General features: G+C 41.4%; 1 protein-coding gene across 9 annotated transcripts in view; it reads left to right on the top strand.

Moving 5' to 3' along the window:
- ANKS1B (ankyrin repeat and sterile alpha motif domain containing 1B) overlaps positions 1-17,231 on the top strand; it is a 441,782-nt gene that overhangs the window by 338,229 nt on the left and 86,322 nt on the right. Inside the window, exon 1 of one of the 9 annotated variants that reach the window (XM_040595967.1) lies at positions 13,782-13,987. The exons of 7 other annotated variants lie outside the window; for them this stretch is intronic. The gene's annotated coding sequence lies outside the window, so the exon portion shown is untranslated. Of the gene's footprint in view, positions 1-13,781; positions 13,988-14,286; positions 14,386-17,231 lie in introns of those variants that run through there. One more of the 9 variants, XM_040595968.1, reaches the window with a different exon arrangement.

Here is a 17,231-nt window from a genome sequence, read left to right as displayed (position 1 = left end):
CAGATCAGAGAATGTAAGATACAGAAAACAAATGTGGTGAATAGGCGGAAAATGAAGGGTAAGTAACAAAAAATCTGATAATGATTAAAGAGTTAGTGATGTATCAAATTAAAAAAGTATAAGAATTACACAATTTAGGTAATTTAGTGAATAAAGTGAATCAAATTATCAAAACTAAGAGTCAGTCAGCAAATTTTATCTGCTTTCTGGGAAAGTTTTAAAAAAAGTTATTTTTTCCCTTACGACTCCAAGTAATTAGGTATAATGTTTATATAATATGGCCTGTGGTTTGTATTCTAATTTGTTATTTACTCACAAGGAAGAGCACCATTCGTTAAACGACCAAAAGCATTTTGTGCAGTGTTATGGGTTTTCCTTACAGGAGATCCATCACAATAAAGAGGACTGCAATTATTAAGATCTGACAACTACACAGTCCAAGTGATAAATTTAAAAGCTGTTTAACTATGATTCCAGTAGACCATAACCTGCAATAATCTGTAAAAATATAAAGCACTTCAACATTTTCATCCTGTATGGTCAGTTCTGAATGCATGTGGATTTTCAGAAATCTTTAGAGGCCTATCAGGAAGGTACATATTACCCCAAATACATGTGATAGATTTCTCAATTTCTTGTTTTTCTGAGTGCAGTGAGGGATGGCTGCTCTGTAAAGGAGGGGATCCGAGGGGGAGACATATAATACCAAAAAAAGAATATTTTTGTTCTGAACTGTGAAATCTCCTTACTCATGCTGCAGCAGAGTGTAGGCTGTCATCTGGGCCAGTCTTAGCACCCTTTTCCCTGATATTCAGAAGAAAAGATCACATAAAAACTGAGGCAAGGATATTGAAAAAGTCTGTTGTGTATGAAGTTGGTATCAGCTGTTTTCTAACTGCTTTGACGTTCACGGTTTTGGTGGGGTTTCTGTGTCATTAAATCAGTGCTTTATAGCGCTAAGAAATATGCGACTGTGGCCTCAGATTGAGTCACCACTTCCAGGACCAACCATGTTCAGATACTTAGAAGCCGAGTGACATTTTCAGCACAGAGAGACAAAAGTGTTGAGCAGCTAACTGGTCTGTAAGAAAACGATGCTCAGGCGACACTCATTTAGATGTGCTGGGGAGTTCCTTGTCATTTAACACACCCAAAATGTCTTACAGTAGTATTTGTGCTATCTTACTGATCCAGTCTTTCCATCAGGGTCAGGAACTTCTTTTTCAGGGAAGCTTCTTACTGGAAATTCATTCTGGGTGTAAGATTTTTTTCCTTTCTTATCTCAAAACTGGCCTTCATTGGAGAACCATGACAACAATTAGTTAACTCATCTAAATCACTTTTTCCTCAGCAGTCTTGCCTGGGGAATAAGAACCGTAAATCGTTCTTGTGACTGCCTTCATTTATCCAAACATGATAAACCAAAGTATTTCCATGAAAATGAATCATCCAGTTTCTCTCTCTAACTGGATTACTTTCCTCCTGGAAAGGCAATCTTCTGCTTCATGAAGACTACCCTGACCCCGGCCTGGACTTCTGGCTTTTGGCAACTCTTTGCCCAGATCTTAGAGTTGGGCAATATTATTAGCCTTTGCTGCTCTGACATCGCTTAAGACCTAGTTTAAAGTATCGCATGCTGACCACAAGTTTTTCATTAAGACAGAATCTTATCCTGATGCTTTCATCCTTTTCTTTATTTCTTTTTTACCCACTACAAGGCTGCTTTACTTGGTTACAGCTTTGGGGATTTTTTGCCTGTTTGGCAGTAGGCCTAGCTAGAGAAATATGTGAAGTCTGCCACTAGACACTACTGTAATGGAGGTAATGAACAATACAGGGAAAGGAGGAAAAGAAACTTAATGTTTTGTCCTGGAATATGAAAAATATGGAGCAACAAATGAATTTTTCAAGTTTGAAAGATTACTGGGCTTCCATTCTGCTAAAAGAGGTAAGGAAATATACTTTATTTTATATTTCTAAAATATCAGCAAAAGTTAGTTTTTCATATGAGAACTGTAATTCTGGAAACCAGCTATTATAGTTAGGTCTGAGTATACCTGTGGAAAAAGCTAACGTAAGTTTTCACCCAGTAACATACAGGATATTTCATTCCACTAATCACTATTTCAGCTGCTGCTAACATAAGGAAGAGAAAATGTAGAGGTATTGATTTATCCACTGTTGATTATGCAACAGCAGATGCAAAAAATAATTACAGATAACACAACAGTTTGTGTTTTTATAAAATGGTATGCAAAAATAGTAAAGCTGAACTAATTTCTACATAAATCCCAAGAAAGCAGTAACTTCTAAAGAAAAGCTAAAAAGAAAGTAAGTAGATTTGTAGGAACAAGTTTTCTTCACCTTAATTGTCTATCAAAAACAGATTGAGCATCTTTACTCAGGTATTAGCATATTTTCCCTTTTATTTTTACCCAGGAAGGTTCTGTTCCTCTCTAGGCTCAGACCTACGAAAAGTGTTTTGCTTTTGAATAATTCTGTAGTTGTGGTAGGTTGCTCCAGTGGCATGGCCCACTTGCTTTAATCACTATGCTACACTGCAGATTGGTAAAGAGTCATTTTATTTTTTTCTGTAATTCCATTATTCTTTATTTGCTAAGATCTGTAGTGGTGTGCATGCAGCAAAAATGCAAGGTATTAGGAAAAAGAAATAGAAAAAATAGGTTCCAAATTTGAAAGTATTATGAATGTTATTAATATTTTCTATTTGAACTCAATATGTTTATTTAAGATTGTCTTTCATTAGGTTATTTAGCAGAAGTCAATAAATTGCTAAAATTGATTTCATGTTATAATTGGCTTTAGTGATTTGGCCTCTAAAAGATGTCACTTACTTGATAAGACACAGTGTTTTACTTGAGTAAGTACCAGTTGATATATCCGTTACTTAAATACTGCAGAAGGTTATAAACATTATATTTATTTATCAACAACAAAACTGCCTGTATCAATGGTAAACAGAAGCAGCTTGATTTCATGCTCCAGATTGGAAAACAACTTCAAAATGCTGATTATCCCGGAGTTACCTTTTCTGATGCCGTGAAAGCTAATGTTTCATTATCACCACCTGCCATTGCTATTATAGATTCATAGGTGAAGATAAAAATTGTAACCAGTGAATCTTCCCATATTCTAATGAAAAAATAACTATCAAAATTGTGCACTATTGAAGAAAAAAATAATTTAGCAGGGTTTCTTTCTGGTATGCCCAGGTTCCGCTGAGTATAACAAAAGCAGTATCCATTCAAGATTCGCTGATATTTTGCCCCATTCCACCTGAAACAACATGAAAGCAACAGAATGTCTGAGAAAAACTTGTACAAAAAGGAACTCAAACCTTTTTGCTGTAGGTGAGGTTGTATTGGACCCCAAAGGTATAGGTAGACTTCAGGCTGTTGGACAAAAAAACTTTCAGACTAAACTGTCCAGAAAGATGGATTACCAAAGAGTTACATTTTGCTGTGCTTATACTTAAGAGTTTGCAGTTTGTTTGGTGCTCATATTTTAATATAGATACTGGTACCATTAAAAACTGGTGAATCAAGCTAAGTCATGCAGCCAGCTGAACTCCTCTCTCTTTTCTTTCTAATTGCGGGGGGCGGGGCAGGGGGGATACTTTATCATCTGACAGAATTTTGCTAACAAAACTCTGAATTGACCTGGCTGCCTTGCTTATGTCTCCTTCTGGGTAGCCAAACCCATTTTCTAAAAACTCCAGCCTCCGATATGTCCATTCATCCCATCACAAATGGACGAATAGAAAATTATGTCACATCTCCCCCTGAGAGATTTCTGTCTTTGAGGCCCTTTCTACATCCCTACTGCCATGCACACCATGGAGTGCTGATGTAATGCTGAAACCATATTCATAAAAACTATCAGACCTTCAGATTTAATTAACAGCTAATTAACAGCCCTTCTGGCCTTTGTAGTTAATACTACTCCAAATTAAATAAATAATTTGAATAGGTAATTATGAATGGTATTTAAAAATGATGAGTTGAAGCATCTATAAGATTTTACCTTGACAAAAATGTGATTTTTGATTGACACCACCTAACACATATTTGGGAGGAACAAGTAGCATCTAAAAAGAAAAAAAGTGTATTCCCATTGTCCACAAAAGCTCATTAGAAAAGAGAAGGAAATTTGAAAGGTCTCCAAAGAAAAGAATATGAAATGGAAGAAGGAAAAAAGTAATTTCTTACAAATGTTTTTAATGGATGAAAATATGCAACATCCAATGCCAGTCCCCAGGGACTGGCCTTTGCAGGCATGCTGGGAGTGATTGTCCCACCACAATGTGTATTACAAGGTTGGGAACTAAGTAGACACTATCATGAACAATTCAATGTTATAGCACTTTATATTTAATTTGTACAGCCTTTCAAAACTTGTTATTTAAGAACCCAAATGTATTCTTTCATAATTTGGCTTTTTGGTCTGCTTTTCATTCGCTCATGCCCATAAATCACCATTTTCTGTTTATAAGGTTACACAAATGTCCTTATTATAACAGTACTTGAAGCAAAACATTTATGAAAATGAATGGTTTGCATGCATAGTTGTAAATACATAAAGTACCTAGAGGGTGGTTAAAATACAGTATAATTGTATACAACACAAAGGTGTAAATCAGTCACATTTTTGTTGCCTTTTAACTAAAGTTGTAGGTTATTGAGACTACAGAGTTGCTTGGGCTTGAGGTGACCTCTAGGGGTCACCTGATACTTTCTCTTATAAAGCACTGGGTTTATTTCTAAATTATTTCTAAATCACCCCAAGAAATCAAAGACTCCTTGAACAGTTTTTTGCTTTAAGCTAGTGATGGCAGACTCTGTTTTGTATATGAACACTTACTTGTTCAGATATTACGGACTTTCCTAATGTGTAACCTGAATTTTACCTTCTACATGTTAAATGAGTTCCTCGGTCTTCTTTGATTAATCCAAAAAATGGCCTACTTTATGACATGATTTAATTATTTGTAGACAGTTCCTGTTATGTCATTTTCCTTCGCATGGCACCTGCTTAACTCTATAATCCCACATAGATCTTGTTTTCCTAAACATCTCCGTTCAGCTACAGTCTACTCAGCTTCCTTGGCCAGAGCACATCCTTTTAAATACTGTGTCCCTAGACACTTCTCTGATCTTTGATCACTGTCGAGTACCGCATAGCCATCTTGCTCAGTATTTGGGTTGTGCTTTTCCAGAGCAAGTGAAAAATAACATCTGAGCCTAAAGGGAACCCTACAAATGAAGAGGAAGAAAATGCCAATATAAGGAGAAAATTAAGAGTGATGTTAAGAGGGGCAGCAGCCGGGAGAGCCCTGAAATTCACTCCCCTGGCTTACTCGTGTCAGTCAGGTGTAACCACAGAACAGCAAGAGCTGATCTTGTTCTGAGGAGCTCAGAAGTGTGCATATTAACCCCCTTCTTGCATACAGGTGTTCCCATAATCAGAGGCAGGTTTCTTAGATCATCCCCTTTGCCATAAATTGTCTTATGGTATGACATTCCAGTATCTTAATATAGAAAAATTACACATTTCTCTCTTTTGCAGTGGTGTGAAATATTACCATGGGATCAATCTATATTTGATCCTGGGAAAAGAAAAGGTCATTGTACATTTGCTTTGCATTTGTTATGTAGCAATCCCTTCTGGCCCTAAAAGATATGAAATTTCTGAATCATTAATGTGGGTGTGTATTTTTACAATGTTTTGTTTTGTCTTTGATTACTTCCTAAAATTTAAATAGATTTTTTTTCTTACAATTATAAAATTAAGATTTTTATCCAGTGAATATTATGTAACTTTAAATTGTCTTTTAACTCTGATTCATGGCAAGAAACTGAAATCACAAAATATGTAATGGGGAAAATATTCTGAAAAATTTTTTGGACATACCCAGATGTTTGTTTTGATTTTTCAGTCAAAACAGAATAATAGCATTGTACTTTGAAAGCCTCTCGCATTCATTTTCACGTGGGATCAGTCTTTATAGACATATTTTGTAATAATTCGTCGCCTAGTGACTCCTCTGATTCACCATGGTACTTGTTCAGAAGGAATCTCGTACTGTAGTGAAACACAGACCTTGAGGGACTCTACTCTTCTGGGAAAAGTAGAAATCTTAATTATAGATCCTGTGAGAAAGTCACTGGTTCGGAAAGATAGTCAATGTTTTTTTGACTCAGAAAAAAAAAGGAAGTTATTAAAATGGAGTATTTCATTTTATTTTACTTATTCAAAACACCATTCCAGGAAGAAACTCTTTGACTAGATTTTCCAAATAAAAACTCAGTATTTTAAGAAACTGAATTTATCAATATATTAGGATCTCCAGATAGGCTACATACTATGATACTGTGTGTCTTTTGATTATCTTCTGACTTTTTTCTGATCAGTTTACTTCGTAATCCATCTATCAATCTGTTAATAATAAATCGACAAATTTTACACTGCAGAGTCTCAGAAATAGACTGTTTGTAGCTTATATTTGAACAGCGCAAATACATTATGGCCACCATTACAATACAGTAATTATTTGCAGCATGGCCTTTGACACCAATATTCAGTATTTCAATATTTTAAACATGCATATGCATTTTACATTGCCATTAAATATACATTTGAAGCCATATATTCAGTGTTGTTACGCATTCTGCATGCACACACGTACATTTATAAAGTCAAGGAAAGTTTCCTTTCTCTTCAAAGTTGATCATCTCATGGTATTTTCAGACTAACCGTACTGTCCAGCTCAAAATTAGTTTTCTCAACTAGCCTTCTCTCTCTAACTCTCTGTGCACCACTTATTCCTTCCTCTGTGACTTACAAGTTTTAAAAATAGTACCTTTACAAGAGGAATAATAGAACAAAACAATTTTTATGATTTCATGCTTGCTTTTTCCAAACAAAGACCACCAACTGGCCAAGCCAGGCGTCTCTTTACTTCAGTTCAATACTTCATTATTGCTTCCTTCCTCCCAATAAAAACATGAACAGTAACATTCACATACATTCACTTCATGCGTCCCTGTATAGTTATCTGATTACTACGAAGCTAATGCTCTGTTCTATAATTCCGAGGTAATATTCCACTTTATACATTTCTTAGTCAGGATTAACAGCAGATTTTCACTCTTTTTCATTGCTTTGCTTTCTGATCACACATTAGATTATACATGTTCATTCATCTCTTTATTTTCTTTTCTAGTTAGTCAAAAGTAGAAAAACCATTGTGATCACAAGAATAAAATGGATCTAGGTACTTTTCCTAAATTTCCTTGTTTCTTTTGAAGATTTCAGGAATCACTAATCAACATGCAACCAGATTATACTTTATGGATGTTCCATATGGAAGATTAAAGACCCTTCAAACTAGATTCTGTACAGTGTTTTAGAAACTATTTTTGTATATTTTTGCATCAATTTGAGTTGCAATGCCTTCTCACTTCTGGGGTCCTTTTAGTGAAATAAACAGAAACAGCCTCAAACCTGTACTATCTGAAGCACTTCCTTGTGCTGTCTTCTGCTTCAGAGAAACTGTCTTTACAAATATTCCATGTTTATAACCACCACACCATCAGTAATTGCCCAGCTCAGTTCTTGAGACTTTATTCAAAGGCAGGTTAAGGTGGTTTGTAGTTACTGCATTCTTTGGCGCTCTGGTACTAGTACTCAGCAAGCAAGAACCAGACGTGTGAGTCTGTATGAGAGACACACCTCTATTTGCCCATTCGGGTGATCTTCAGAGACTAAATTTCTTCTTTGATGGATGTTTAAGTTGTTTTAAAAGACACAGGAGATTGTCCGGGGGGGCGGTGGGAAGCATAATATATTTTTGCCCGTGAGAATTCCCCACCAAACCCTGGTGCACCGCAGCACCTGCAGAGACTCCAGCAATTCCAGAAGATAGCTCCAGTTATCTGTTTGGGTTTGGGTCCCGCAATAACTGCACGCCCACACAACTTTATTTGGACTTACTATTTCCAAAGAGACTGTATTGTCCAAATTTATCACCTTCTTTGGACTCCTCTCCACCATTGGACAGCTTTAAGAATAAAAATCAAAGTTAATTCTGAATTATTGCTGAATTAAATGTTGAAACATAGGCTCTTGAGCTTCTTCTAATGATGAGATTGGAATTAAAAGAAATGTATGAAGAAAACCCTGGTTTTAGTATAATAGCTAGATTTCTTTCTAGTTCTTAACTTTTCTCCGCTAGGATATTTAAGCTATCAGAAGTGTTTGTCCTATACAGCAAGATCCCATCCTCTGAGTGCTGACCCAGAGCTGAAAATAAAGCCAGCTTGCAGGACTGGCAGTAAATTCCCCATGAGATTTCCCTGTTTGAAACAGCATTCTGTTAGCGTTCTGTGTTCAAAAGATGACAACTTCCTTTCCCTTCCCCACTTTAAACTTCGAGGCCCTGCTTCTTACCCAAGCCAACACAGCTTCTTCATCTATCTTCAATGAGCATATTCCCTTTGTCTTGATTTGTTACAGCACTGTCGGAAGTGTTACAGTCTCTGTCAAGTTATATATCATGAGAATTATGTACATATATTTTACCAAGTGCATAGTCTTCATTGTGTTCTTAACTTTCCTTAAGGACCATGTATAGCACATAACTAATAACAGACTTCTGTGACTCTTGTTTGCAGCTCTCCCTCTCCCCTGAGTCCTTTTTCACCTGTATACTCACCCTTAGCCAGCTGTCAGGGTCTTTTGACATCTCATTTTGGCAGGTATTAATTTACCAGTAAAAATTTCTATAACTTTTTTGTTTATCTATTGGATTCACAATATGATTTTGCTTGCTCAGTAAACATACCTAAACAATTTTTTTAGCTCAGTATCTGAATATTGTTACATTTATGTGTGTTTATAATAACCTACGGTATGGAGTCAATCTGCTCAGTCTGTAGTCAGAAAATTCAAAGTCAGTGTATTTGGTTCTAAGAAAGGATTGTAAAACCAGTCCTATTAATTATTTTAAATCATTTTATCTTGCTCTTTACTAAAGATCACTTCCCTATTTGCAAACAAGAATTAATTTTGTCTTGTTCTGACTTTCTAGATCCCTTGATAGATTATCAACCATTAAAGGGTATGGATATCAGCCAAGCAGTTCAAATTAGCAAATCTTTATCTCTAACAAAGAGTCAAGTTATTATAACACAGAACTTTTCAGCTGTGCAGAAGTTACTTGAACAATCAGGATATAATATTTTTAAATTTTACTAAAAAGAAGCTGCTTCAAATTATTTTCAAAAATAACTTAATTGCTGAAGGACAATAATTTTCTATTACTAAAAATTCCCAGTATGAAGCTGTGTTTATTATCAATGAATTTTAAGTAGAAAAAAATTCCTTCTTTTGTTCCAACAGTTTTCATTTTCCATGAAAGGATGTGTAACATTGTTAGTCAATAGGAAAAATAACTGTTAGGGGCCATTTTGTTTAAAATCTATGTCTGTTTTGACTTGTTCATCAAAGAGCAGTATGGTGATACCCATTGTTTGAGCCTGGGAAATCTGGGCTGCAATTCACTCTATGGATGTGATAACTGGCTTCTTTATTTAAAATGGTCTTTTATTCTATAGAGTAAGATGATCCTTTTCCAGAAATAATCTAACCCTCCAATTTCTGAAATCTATCTGTATAAGACATTTCTGTTGCTTTCACATGGAGGTGACTCAGGTCTAGAGTCTGTAATCATGAATGTTTATGCCTACAGGTGTTTCCACAATAATGAGAAGTGCCCCAAAGTACCTGAATTTAAGGTACATATAGATAGAAATACAAGTATAGGAAACCAGATCCAGTTCTAGCCATCCTCTAGGAATGGAGACTTCCTCATTGTGCTACCCCACCGGTCAGATATTTTTTTGATTTAGGCAAATATGACAATGGTAGTCTTTTCCCATAAGGGTAGTTAACAACTAGCCCTGCTCACCTGAAATCACGTAATACACCCTAGCTGAACCACTGCAGCCCAGCCTAAGCCACTGCCAGGTTAGGAGAATCACATGGTACCTACTGTTCTCCCACTTTTAGGATTTAGGAGTTTCCCTCTAGCATCACATCAGCTAAGAGAACCAGGACCACAAATCAACTGCAATGGATGAAGCTTGCAGGAAAGTATAGTGGCACCCAAAAAATTCCAAAGCCGTACACAAGAACAAGCAATTTGACAGGATTTCCCAATTGCTGTAAAAGAGAAAGCAAGCTGCTTAATTCCTTACAAGAATTGTGGCCACCAGAGTAGCTCCTCATAGTCATCTACACAGATGTACGGATAAATGAAGTGTTGGACCAAGCTTTGATCACTGTGATCAGCACATCAGCATACTTTGCTGATCAGTTCAATGAAAAACACAGGGAATTTTTAAGAAAAAAAAATATATTTCTGATCTGATCAGATCCATCCACTGACAGTCTGGCCTCAACATACACATCTAAGATTTTGAGGCTTTCAAAAATATTTGCTAAAACTCATTAAATGCATCCCTGTACCTTCTAACTGGATCTGCATTGCTAAAATAAATTGTTAATCTGCCTGCAGGACAAGACCACCACATTTGTTGAAACGCCCAGTGGCCCACGCAGCCCTCAAACCAGGACTGCAGCACGTCAACAGTCCCCACGTCGCACACCCCATTTCTGCCCAATCTGTAACATCCACAAGAACATTAACTGAAAAAAACGGCCTGCTCATGGCCGTGAGGGAGGCAAAATTTTTCTCTTTATAGTAACAGATCTCCCTGACAGAACAGATTGTGGAGTATCCTAACATACATTCCTGCTATGACAGAGGTGAATGGTCCAGCGCTTCATTTATTTTTATCTTTACTTACCTGGTCCTGTCAGGACGCAGGGTAGCCATTGTTCTCTTGGATTCCCTAACAAGAGCAGGGTGAGAGCATCAGGTACAGCTGTCTTGGCTGATGACCGCATGCATGATGACCGCATGCAGGTGCAGGTATGTCTCGCTGCTGACACAGCCTTGACACCCACACAGCTACAGGTGGTCAGACCTTAGGGTCTGGAAAGGCATCCAGGCAAGATGCAGGTGGAGTGACTGAGCGGGCGATGTACCTCGTGCTGAAATCATGCAGATCTTCTCTGCAAAACAGTACAGCAATCTGGGTTCACGTTTGCCTCCTCATCGAGCTTCTGAATGTCTGAAAATGCCCTTTCTGTCACCACCTTGCTAGAAACCTTCATCCTTTCCTGGGACTTCTTAGTTGTTACACACTTGCTTCCTTCATGCAGAGCTGCTATAGTCTGCAATATGTTACAATCAATGGAAGTAATGAGGTTTACGGCAGGTATAGAAAACGGCTGGCACTTCTACCACGCTCTGCCCGCATCACATCGGGCTCATGCTGACATCCCTAACTTGTTCCTCCTCTGGCTTAGCAATTCCATTAAAGTATCGGTCCTAACTCAGAAAGCTGTTAATGGATCACATCCCACCTATACTAAAGATCTTCCAATTTACAAAGCAGATCACAAATCCACAACAAAGTGAGTTGGAACTGCAGAAAGTCTTGTTAGCTGGAGGGATAGAGATGTGGAGATCCAAGGTATTGGAAAAGTTTGGTCAAATGCATAAACATTTGACATTTCAAGGAAATACTGCCAAAATGTCGGCTTTGAAAAGATCTGTTGATGTCAGAACACAAACGACACTGACCGTTTAGGTGTAATATTTTATACTGCATTAACATGTTTTGAAAATTTGAAAAAGAAATGTTTTGAAATGGCAATTTTCATATTTACAGTCTAAATCTTTGGAATTCTATTTAGGAAACATTGCAAAATGTTTGTTTTCTCCTCATCAGGATGAAACTAAACTTTTGTATTCTGTTCAGTCCTTTTCCATATGGGCTACATCACATCTATGTAAATACCAGACTGCATCTATAAGATTTTATTGAAAAAAAATGGGCCATGCAAAGCAGCAGAGAGTATTTCGTTAAAATGACTTTCCAAACCTCATCCTAAGATGTGCTTTTGGAATTAACGCTTAGAGTTCCCTGACATTAATTTGGCAGGGCTAATTAATTAAAATGAGTTATGTTACAGAAAACTGTATCTCTTGGAGCTTGCATTACTACTTTAAGCATTCAGCTCTTAAATACTCAACAGTTGCTCTTAGTGATTCATAGAAAAACTTACTCTACTGCCTTTACTCACACGGGTACTGGCGCATTCACTATGTTATGGCTGTCTTGAGTCAATCCAGCTGACCCGTTACACACATCGCTGAGCTCGGTGGCCATGTGCATGTCCCAGCTGTGCTTTTTGTAGAGAAAGGGTGTTACCAACGCTGTTTATAACCAAGAGAACCATTTATGAATGTGGTCATTTACTTCTTGAAAGATTTGCTTTTGAAAAAATGCAGCCCCACACTAGTTTAAGACCTAATTAACGCTCTCAGGGACATACACTCAGAGCCTCAAATAGGATTTATTTTGGTGCCTGAAGCCATCTATGCTTGAAGTTCTGTATAAGCACATGCAGTTGGACATGTCAAACAAAAGGGCTGGTGAATTAGGTTTCTACATTTAATTAATGTGAGGTCTCCGAGAAGTTTAGACTGTGGGCTCCTATGTGTGCTTGGGAGGTTTGCCTTGCTGGTGTTCAGCTGCAGCTTCTGCATCATTCAGCCGTGTTCTTCCTCTCGCAGAGGCTGGAAATCACTGTGAATTTCAGCACTGTGAACTGGCTGTGTAAAACCGTGTCCAGAGAGTGACAATTTTTTCTTTCACTTTTTTATTTAGCCTTTTTATTCCAGGGAAGACAGAAAAGCTCCTTGAGACCTGGTAGCTCCAAAGGCAGGACCAGGGCCCGGAGCACCCCACCAGCTGGCTTCTTGGACAGGTCTGTGGGAGCAGGCCAGAGACACGCCGGCTGCTTTAGGAACTGGCTGCTCCCCATCACTTTACCTGCCGTAAGAGAGTGGGATTTTTTTGACACGGTAAAACGTTCCTTCCAGGCTCCGCTGGCTGAGCCTGTCAGATAACGTGCTCAGCCATCAAGTGTGTAACTTCCTCGGGGGAGCGGAGTAAGAGATAAGAGCCACCATGGGGGACCGAAAGTGCAACTCTGTCCTCTGACATTTTTTAAAGTTAAATTGCAGGGGCGTTATCTTTTGTATTTTATTTCCCTGATTAGACAGCGCGCGGGTGCTGCTTAATGGGATGCAGTTACGAAGTAAACAATCCTGTGGGATGCTTGTTTGTTCGTATTAACGCACGGATCTGAGCTCGGCAAAGATTTATTTAGACGCTAGTGTTAAAAAAGGAAAAAAGTGGTTGTGTCGAGGGACCAAGGGAAGGCGTTCGCCAGCCGGCGGCAGGGACGGAGTTTCGCCGGTGGCTCCCGCGGCCCCCAAGACACCCCGGCCCCGCACCGCGGCCCCCGCCAGGCCCGGGGCAGCGGCGCCCTGCGGAGCGCCCCGCCGCGCTGCCGGCCCGCCTGCGCGGGTGGGCGCGGAGGAGAGGCAGGGCCCATATCCATAGTAACGGCGGGGGCAGAGGGGAGGCGCCGCGGCAGTTCCCCGCCCGCCGCAGCCCGCGCGGCGCCGGGACCGCACCGAGCCGCGGTGAGCGCGCGCGCGCCCCCGCCCCGCTCCGCGCTTCCCCGCGCCCCGCCCCCCCCCTCCCCCCCGCGGGCTGCGCGGCCCGGAGCGCAGGCGCGCGCCCCCGCGGAAGGCGGGGAGGGGGGAGGGGGGTGCCGGCGGGGGGCGCGCGCGGCGGCGGCTGGACGGGGAGGGCGGCGGGGGCTCCGGTGTGCGCGGCTCCGCGGCGCTCTCCCTGCCTGACTCACCGCGGGGCGCGGGGAAAGATGCTCAGCGCGGAGGGGTAGCGGCTGCGGAGCAGACGTCGGGGCCCCCTCCCTCCCCGCCCCCGCCGGGCTCGGCAGCTCAGCCCGCCGCCGCTCCTAGGTGAGACCGGGAGGCAGGGGAGGGCCGGGCGAGGAAGGGGGGCCGGGCACGGGGCCACCGGGCGCCGCCCCCGCCCCGCCGTGCGGCCCGGAGCGGGGTCCGGGGCCGGGAGCACGGCGCGGGTCCCCCTCCCGGGAGGAGACGGGCCGGCAGCGGACCCCGGGTGGCGGGCGGGAGCCGGCGGCGCCTGCGGTTGCCGCTTTCGCAGGATTATGTCAGCCCTTGCCTCGCCGGAGCCCCCTCCGCCGGCGCTGGGGCGGGCGGCGGCGGCGGCTCCCGCCCGGCGGCGCTGCGGGGCGCCGCGCTCCCGGGGCGGGCGGGGGGGCGGCGGCGGAGCGGCGGCGGGCAGCGCGGCGGCCGGAGTCCCAGACGCCTGACGGAGCCGGTGCTGTGGGCTGGTGAGTTGCCACCGGGCCGGCGGGGCGGGGGGCGGAAGGCGCGTCGGGCAGCCGTGCCTGCCCCGTGTGCTCCCGCAGCGCGCTGCCGAGCGGAGATGAACCCCGGCGGTGGGGGAGAAGCGGGCATCCACGGCGGGGGCTGCCCCCGGGGGAGCGGCAGCGCGGAGCCCGCAGCTGCTGCTTTCGGGGGGCTGTGTCACTGTTGGCGTTGCAAACCTCGGTTTCCTTAGGTCTTGTAACTTGGCCGCGACGTGCCCTGGTCTAAAACTTGTCGAGCGGGGTCTCGGCTTCAAGGTATCGCTCCTTGTCCTTTCGGTTATTGAAGGAACGCTAGTTGAGCGAAGTGCTACGGTTGTTTCAAAAAAAAACCCCAAAACCCACAACAAAACCCCAAACCCCAATAAAGGAGGAAAAGCAGAAGTGTGTAAAGGTCAGAATGATGGTGTTTGCTTCAGTATCTCTGAAAAGGCTCATGTCCAAAAAATGCGTCTTAACGAACAGTTATTTTACCTTGTAGCGAGAAGGCAGTGTTGGTATTGGGAGAGAAAAAAATTCTACCTGAGCATTTCGTTTGGAACTCAATTTGCTGCACACGTGCAGTAATGGTTTTCCTGAGGATTTTTAGCATGTGGGCTGATGCATGTTGCCATGTGCCTTGCAAAATTCCTTCTGCTCCGTGAGCAATGGCAGTGTATGCCCACATGCACAAAATCAAGGTGTGCTCCATGCCATTCTCAACAGCAACGGCATTAATGAGGAAAACTACAGCGTCCATCTGTGGCAGGATTGCTGATATCGTAATGGTTCCTTAAACAGCATTTTAACTTATGCCACAAACTGGCGTTGGAAGTAAACCCTGACATGATGGATAGTAACTTCTTATTTGAATGTGCGTTAGGAACGAATTTGTGCCATCTTCTGCATATGCCAAAATATAAAATATAATAATCGGCTAAAAAAACCCCAAACAACTCAGGGGAAGTTTGTGTGTGGCAATAGGGACATTTCTTCCTGAATAAATATGAATACAAGTAAGCGTTCATGTAAAGTTGGTACTTGTTTGCCAAGTACAAAACCTTGATCCTGCGGTGGGTAATTACCATAATGAGTTAAAACTCCTTTCTGATGGCATCCTAAAAATTGCCATGATACTCCAAAAATAATGGGGAGTCAGTGGTTTTAGCTGATGAATTTTGGTCTGGTGACAGTTTTCACTAAGAGCCCCATTCTTCTTGATACGTGTATGTTGCTCATACAATGTGCAGTCACTCGCAGACCCTCTTAACCTTACACACCTGAGAAGTTACATTGCAAGAATTTGTGCAAGTGGTTGACACATGGTAGGTAGATGAAAACTGGAACTCACGGATGTATTCAAAGTAAGCTCTGCTTTCTGCAATATTGGTGAGCTCCTTTTTATTTCTTTTTCCCCAGAGAAAGGAGATGTGATAGTCAGGAAGAGATAAATTTATCCAGTAGAAGGCAAATTAAAATATACTATACATATTCAATCTACTTAGAAGGCATTTCAATGCAGTACCCCAAAATTAATTCAGAAAGCTGAGGGCCTGATGCTTTTTCTCTTAGCGGTTTTGGGGGTTTTGGGGGGGGGCGAGGGGGGCAGGGGGATGACACCTCTAACTGGAAGTGGGTACAAGAGTTAAGGAGGGAAGGCAGAGAATGTGAAAATTAGGAACGGAGCTGTCAAGCTGCCATCAAAGAAGGCTGCACCTGAACTAAGAAACTAAAGGAGATCGGCTCTAGGTAAGAGTTTTGCTACTGAGGAATTTGAGGAGGGAGCTGTGACCCAGGGCAGTCATGATTCGGCTTACATTCCAAGAGCAAGACATTTCAATGTCAGAGGAATCAGAATTCCATGTTGGAAATGCTCATTTTAATTTACTTCCACCAATTGCGAGGGTGCAGATTTTGCTTTGTTTTAACATTGAACAGCTGGCATTTTGGTAAGGATCTTTGTATTTATTTATTAAATCTTAGTGATAGGCATAATGAATAATATTCTTCCCAAATAGTAAGCTTCCGCCGTGCTTTCAGCAGACTGAGAAACTGCCAAGCCTTGGACTTAAGCTCTCTTGGCTGTTGGTCCTGAGAGAGCTGCTCTGCATGCAGACTGGAAGTTAAAGCAGAGATGAGAGAGAGTGGTATAATCCTGGGTCCAATCTTACGCATTTGCCAAATACCAAGCGTGACTATATTACATTTATAAGACTGGACTTTTTCCTGATGATCCTATGATCAGAATGCATTGCTTACTAAATGTTGAAAAATTGTATTAGTCTTCAAAATCAACAATCGCTGTGATGAACTGGTGAGTTTTCATTCTGACAGATATGATTTGGGATTGTTTTCACATTTGGGAACATGTTGGTTTATACTAGTTCACATTTTCAATGTTGTCTTCACAGTTACATGAGCTATAAGCTTATTTTTAAGAAATCACAGTCAGATTCTAGAGAATAACACCTTCAGAAAATTGTATCAGCCTGGCACTCTTCGCAACCCAATGTAATTGTTCCCTTTGTGTAGGCAATAACAGAGGGCTGCTTGTACTTGATCTTTTAGTTCATGTGCCAACTGTGCCAGCTTGTCTACAAGACAGTAGTCTTGGCTCCAAGTATCAAAGGGTTATGCTTCAGATAAACCTGACTTTGACAAGGTAATCAAGCTAGGGAAAGCATTTCATTGTCACAGTTTGATTGCTGTCTCTTTCCGTATTCTTTCTGTATTTTTTGCCTTTGCGGAGAAAAGCTTCCAAATGTGGTAATTTCAGTAGAGTGTTTGAGTGTGTTAAACTGAGAATTCTGAGCACTGAGATTCAAAGATGC

Source organism: Falco naumanni, chromosome 5, assembly GCF_017639655.2.
Source record: "Falco naumanni isolate bFalNau1 chromosome 5, bFalNau1.pat, whole genome shotgun sequence".
Taxonomy (NCBI): Eukaryota; Metazoa; Chordata; class Aves; order Falconiformes; family Falconidae; genus Falco; species Falco naumanni.
Note: the sequence above shows the minus strand (reverse complement) of the source record. Positions and strands in the feature narration are given on the sequence as shown.